This window comes from Barbus barbus, assembly GCF_936440315.1.
Source record: "Barbus barbus genome assembly, chromosome: 2".
Lineage (NCBI taxonomy): Eukaryota > Metazoa > Chordata > Actinopteri > Cypriniformes > Cyprinidae > Barbus > Barbus barbus.
Genome location: NC_136730.1, coordinates 44,880,648 through 44,887,830, shown reverse-complemented (window position 1 = coordinate 44,887,830; position 7,183 = coordinate 44,880,648).

Genomic DNA, 7,183 nt, shown 5'->3' with positions numbered 1-7,183 from the left:
CAGTCAGTATACACACACTTGTTCAACCCACAGTGAGCAGTCTGATCATCTCTGAAGCCAGTTTAATCTGATGGCTGGGAATTCTCACACATTCTGTTGCCAGTTTCTTCTTTTAGTGGTTTTCCTTTCATATTGCTATAGTTGCTACAAACCATTTATGCAGGACCAGGTATGAACCAGATGTAAAGCATGATTCTGTGCATGTAGCTTTTTTATTTTTATTTTATTAATTTTTTTGCACATTTGAGTAGTGGTTTTCCCAATAGTGCACATTTTGAATGTTTCCTTTAAATGGAACAACCATTTCAGCTCTTGGAGTCTTTATTAATGAGCTGATTACATGAATCAAATGTGTTTAGTCAGCCTGCTCTCATTGCTTATACGTAGGTATTAATACATAACATTTAAAAGCACAAAACATAATTTTTTGCACGTTTTTATTGATGCTTAAACAACGTTTAGACGTATTTAAACATTTAAAACCTACAAATTGCTGTGTTTTTAGCTAAAAAAAAATTAATAAAAAGTGTCACGGAACACTGAGAGAGCGCCGTGGAAAACACAAAGTCTGGGTCCAAGTGCAGGTAAGGATATATTTAATAAACCAAAACAAGGCAAAAAACAAAGCAGAATAAGCAATGCATATATCCCCAGAGATGAACGAACACTCCAACAATTACAGTAAATTGCAACTAATTCACCCAGACAGAGCAGCGGGAGTGTGGTGTATAAATAGTCCATGACAATGGGGAACAGCTGGGAGTGTAATTTGTGACAGGTGTGTGTGATATGCGACAGGTGTGTGGAGTTAGGGGAATGGAGTCAGGGAGGACAGGAGATGGTGACCTCTGGTGGAGAAAGGAAGAACTGCAGAACCCGGACTCCTGACATTTAGGCTATATCATTATGATATTCGTATCAAATGCATTTTTATCATTTTATCAATAAGCGATTTATATTTTAAGACCCATTAACCTACCCCCAAACCTAAACCCATATTATAGCGGATATAAAACGCAATTGACCGAAATATGCAGGAAAATAACCATTTTAGTAACAATATAACGTTAGGATTAAAAATATTTTTATAGTCGCTAATCCCACTCCTACTTTTAAACTTAAACATAACTATTTCTGTACAGTATAAGAAAAAATGACAGACCGATAAATGCAATTAATCATTCATTTATTGCAAAAATGTCAAAAGCAGTACCAAAATTAATCAAAATGACGATGCGTTGCAGCCGCAGTCCTCTCTGGCGGAATCCAGTAGGTTTGTGTGAGGTACAGAGCAGAATAATCACTGAAAATAGTATCCAGCTTATTTTCCCAATCCACTCATGAACTCGTGAAGGCTCGCTTGCATCATTCAAACACACCTCACCTGAAACACGGCATGTCACAATCTGTGACGAATGCAGGCGAGAGCCAATGAGCGTTCGATTATCCTGCCGTAAAACCTGTCGCTTGAAGTGGCAACATTTGAATTTGGTGTTTACTGTCGCTGGACTTGGATGGAGATGAAGATCGCTGAATAAAAGCTTGGATTTGGGTCTGTTCCTCGCAGTCGTATGGATTTGGAAGATTTGGATTACAGCGTAAAAATACAATTGTTTCATTTCATAATAATATTGCTTTTTTGGTATGTTTGTTACTATATACCTCCTGTAATTTCATGTCAATCAGATCATTGCACGCTGAGATATGGGTCTCCATGTGTTCACTCTGGAATCTGTGAACCCAAATCTACAGACTGGCTCTGATCTTTGGCATCTAGCATCAACTTCTCCAGACTGTAAATCTGTGGAAAATCAGAGCAAACATTGTGTAGTGTATTCCATCCTTAAGACACTATATTTCTGTGTTCATCCCCATGAAACATGTTTTATTGGTTTATTTGATTTGATTTTTGAATGTGTTACTGAGCTGAAGGTGGACTAGTACAGATGTTGCAATGTGCTTAGATGACACTTCACTATGAATATATAACTGATCAAACATAATGCATTGTTGCTTGATTTTAGTGTTCTGGGTTTTTTGATTGACTTTGTAGCTAAAACATTTTTTTTTCTTAAAATAAACAAAAAATTTTAATAAAATATGATTTGAGCTTAATCGGAACAGCTAGGGGTGTGCTTAAAGGGCACAAAAGTGTACCCATTAAGCACAGCCAGACTTTTTGAATTTAATGATGTATATCTTAATTGAAATGCTTTTGTCATATGATATGACAAGATAAGCACAGATATGAATTGCTTTGAAGTTATCAATGCTATGTTTATTATGCTTGCTTTGCAAAAGGACGGTTGCTAACAAGAGGATGCATTTAGCATTTGTAGGTTTGCATTTGCAGAATGGAACTTAGTTAAAAACCGAGGCGTAAGGTGTTGTTCACACCTGCTAGGCATACGAGGCGTGTGGTTTAGACACCTACATCCACAAATGTGTATGTGATGTACAGGGTGTTACAATTTTTCCATGGTTTAAAAATAGTGATTATATTATCCAAGTAATTAATTATTAAATAACTAGTTATCAGAACCTGAATAAATCCTTATCTTGAGCTTCAAGTGGTCCGAACCTGGCTGAACTAGCACGGACACCGGAAGGAGAGACTTGAAACTTCATTCAGCATCTATTCAACAGAAAGGTAATTATAGAATTGTCTATTATGGACCTGTTCTGAGAAATATAGATATGAATAGCAGGTTTTAATCCCCCATACCGGTATAGAAATATTACACATATCATACATGTATTTTTGACAAATGAAATGTTACAATCTTTATTAAAAGCAGCTGCTCAAGAGGTTCAAACATCAAATTATTATTTCTTACATATTGTTATAAACACATCAAGTGTCTTTGCCTATTTTGTTAATTAGCACAAACTGTAAGTTAATTAGTCTGCAGTAAAGCCTCAAGAAACTGGATAATTTAACGAGAATGATCTAAGAGAGAAACTATTTCATTTTCTCAATTTTGTGCAAGCACACAGATCCATGCATCATCCTGAATTAATATAAAGAGGCTAGTTTATTGTAAAACAGACAGTTAATATGAAATAAATATCCCAAACTGATATCTGGTAATCACAAGTAAAAGGACAGTTCACCTAAAAATAATGGTTTCTGTCATCCTGTCAGGGTTCTGTCGTGTGTGTCATGTGTTCCTGCCCCTTGTGTCCATATTTGTGTCCTCTGACTGCATGCCCGCCGGATTGCCGCTGACTCAAGCCCGCCGGATTGCCGCTGACTCATGCCCATCGGCCGCCATTATCCTCTCCGTGGATCAAGTCCACACGTCACGGCCAGGAGAGCCGTGTTTGTGTTTGTTGTGCCCACAGGAACATTTTAACTTACCTTGTCATGTCTTGTCCATGGAGACTCGTCTGGAGACTCGTCGACCCCCCTGTCGCGGAAGTGGAAGCGGTTGCTGAGGGAACCTTGTGAGGGCCCCTGACTCCTTGTCATGCCCATTAAGAAGCCTCTACTTCCGAGTTAGCCCAGGTGGGCTCCTGTTCCTGTGGGCGGTCCTGTCCGGTCCTGTCCTGTTCCTGTGTCTGTGAGTTTAGCCCCGGAGGGCTATCGGGTTCCTGTCCTGTCCCTGTTCCTGTCTGTCTGGCCCCGGAGGGCTCCTGATACCCCCTGGATTCCCCATGGAAATTTTGGGGGGGGGGTAGTAGAGCTCTGGGTGGGGTGGGCGGGCCGATGAAAGATGCCACGGCCACAAATACCACCCGCCATGGCCTCCTGAGCTCCGCCGTGATTAAAGTCTGTTATTTGAGTTTATATCCTCGTCTGCGTGTTCCTGGTTCCTCCCTCGTGTGTGCACCGTGACACATCCTTCCCTCGCCCTCATGTCGTTCCAAATCTGTATAACTTTCATTCATCTTCAGAACACAACTGAGGCCCTGTTTACACTTGGTCTTGATATGTGTTTTGCCCGATCGGATCACAAGTGGGCCAGGCTAAATACAAAAGACCGCTTACTCCCCACCTACTGACCTAATACGTAATCACTGCGAGACGTACAAGGATGTGCTCTTATCAGATGGGATTTAAACTTTGACGGGCCTAATCAGAAGTATTATTTTCTGATAACACGAAAAGAAACAACAGCAGTGAGTACAAGCAGACGTAATATTAGTGCGCAATAACTTTAGCCCTCCTGCTCGTGTTTTGAAAAGAAATGTGTTCTTTTCACTATCTGTGGCCGTAAAATTAATTAACGACCAGCACTGCGCCCAAGCATCCTGCTCTGCTTTCCTTAACGTCTCACGAGACCCCTAAAAACACAGGACATATGTGTGGAAAAATCTGGAATAAAACAGGACTTCACGTTTGTTTCTTATCACTTAAGCATAATTCAACCAGAAACAGGACGAAGACCTTGGTGTCTGGAACGGCTCCAGCACCAACCCTCCCGGATATCTCCTGACCATTAACGCATACATTAATTAATGTTATTAAACCAGGAGAGACGGTTTTACAGCCGACGTCCCAGCTAAGGAAATCTCCAGATCTTCACAAACTCCTCCTCACATTCGGAGGAAACGCGCCTTTTCTTCTCAAAAGACTCAAATCTTTCTTAAGGATTCCAAAAAGAACTAATTATAATTGTTCCTGCTATTAAAGCAATATACTCAAAAGCAATATTTACCATATATTTACAATATATATTCAGGTTGTATTTCATGAAATTAAGCTTGCTGTGTTATTGAATCTATGGTATTATTGTAATCTTTTGAAGTCTAATTTTTCCCGATCACTATTGTTTAGTTTCACATGCTTGGTGTGATTATTTAGAATTAAGGATCGTTTAATCTATACCTTAACCGCGTAATAGATCAAATTGATATATGTACTTTGGGTATGCAAAATACTTTGTTTGATTTCGAATGAAAGCTAGTTGCGTCAGCAATAATTTGGTTTAGATGAAAATTGACCTCTCGCATCATAATGTATGATTAAAACACTTATAGGAATCGGCTAGGATATGTTCTTTATTTTATTTAATAATGCAGCAATGGAGTTATGCACGGAAACCTGTGCAGTGTGGGGCGGGGCTCCGCCCTACAGAGACACTTGTGATTGGATCAAACAGCAAAAGGGGCGGACTGAAGTCAGCTCGTTACAAGACAGAGACCCAGCTTTGGGGAGTGCTCTCTTTGCTTGCTCGTGCGCTGTTTGAAACTTCGGCTCCTGCTCTGATCGCGCTGCTACGCGCTTCCAGCCATTAACATCTGGCCGAGCATTGAACAACTATCAAGACTTAGTCAAACTTCTAACCTTCAAGCTACGTGGCTATTCTTTGCCTTTCTAAAAGGACTTTGCTGGCAGAGGAGTCAAAGCAATGCACTGTGTCATGTTTAGCATTTTCCTCCCATAGAAACGTGTTATAAAGAAAAAAAGACTTGTGATTTCCTTCCTCCCCTTTTCATTTTTTCTTTTGTAGCTCAGACTTCTACGTTCCATCTCTCACTGTAGACAAAAGTATGCGTTTGCACTTGGAGTCACATTATGGCATGACAACAAAATACAGCATAGCAGGAGAGGAGCTACAATGTTTGCATACGAGATGTGAAAAGACCAGCATATACAGCCACAGACATGTCTACACTTTGTTAAATGCATTAAGCAATGTATTAAGTGTATAAGAGAGAAACTTAACGTAAAGTATCGATCTTATGTGGCTAGTATTGATCTGAAACCAATACCAACATTGGTATCGATATTAGGATAGATCCGCCCACCCCTAGGAAGAAGACATCCTATCTGCTTAGCACACTACTTCCTGCCCAAAGCTTCGTCTCTACCTAGTGTTGTCAGATTGGAAATGTCCAAGTATCATACAAGCTCAAAATTATGGTATTTGGAAGAACATTATAGTTCAAGAGTCTAACATACAGAATACAGCTATTTATGTACTGTGATGACGGGTGCTGGGGTGACATCATCACCACCGCGGTGGCGGGAGCATGTGAAGTCTGCACAAGTAACTGTTGTATATCTCTTTACATTTGATATTAATGTTTTTGCATTTCTGTTGACTAGGTTGTAGTTTATTAGGTTCATTATCCTTTAATGGTAATGTATAATACAGATATCATGCGGTTTGTGTTGACTGCAGATAGGTGCACACATCAGTGGTTATCGCAACGTGTCATGTCTACTACTGTTCCCTTATCATTATTTTCTCATTAACCACACAGAGACGAGGTGTAGTTGTGTTATTTATTATTTCAAGTCTGTATTTATTTGTACATTTGTAAACCGCTACCTTGCATGCTGTGTACTCACCATATCCTGGTCTTGTGACTCTTGTGGAGTTGGGTTAAACCGTTTTTATTAATAAGGAGGGGGCTTATGTTTAAGGATGTAAATGGTTAAAAGAGCTTGTGTTTAGCTTCTAAGTTTTCTGATATTGGTGCCCCTGTAGTTGGTTTGGTCTTAGGTGTAATGAGTCTGTCTTAGGCTATATAAACCAGTCTAAGATGAACTTTGGGAGGACAAGGTGGGCGCATACTGCTTAAAGTGTCCGATGTAGATTTTGCTGCCTGTAACAGTTTGTTTTCTTTGGTCGTTTAATGGCAAAGGGTACACTGAGTTAAGTTCCTATATATTTTTGAAAATGTATATTTTTTTGTTTGATTAGTTTCCTAATTCTGATTATATTTTTCCCTCACTTACTGTGAATGTGTATAGCCCTACTTCTCCACTGGCATTTAATAAAAGTCCTCTTTGGATGATATCTGAGTCCTGAGCCTATCTACCACCTCTCTTTGACCAACACGGGACACGTTACGACATGTACCCACAACTTTTTGACACGATCTAAATTACCACAATAGATAAATATCTAGGCATACTTTATTAAGAGGATCCAAACTCCACATCTGAGTCACTGTCATCAGAAGCCTGCGTGTTTCCAGATGTTGAGGGGATCCTTTTGCGTCACAGATTTAATGCCTTCATGAACCGCAACCTAGTGCTCGTTGACTACATGCAGGGCACCCTCCTGCTTTCTTAACACACTCTGAGGTTTGCTCGATCAATGAGGATAAGAAGCCCTATGATTACAACAATATCATTTAAAGTGTCACAAAATTCAGAAATTATCGTACATTATACTACAGGGAACTAATGTGAACGTAAAACTATTACAACATTGTGTTACTCATT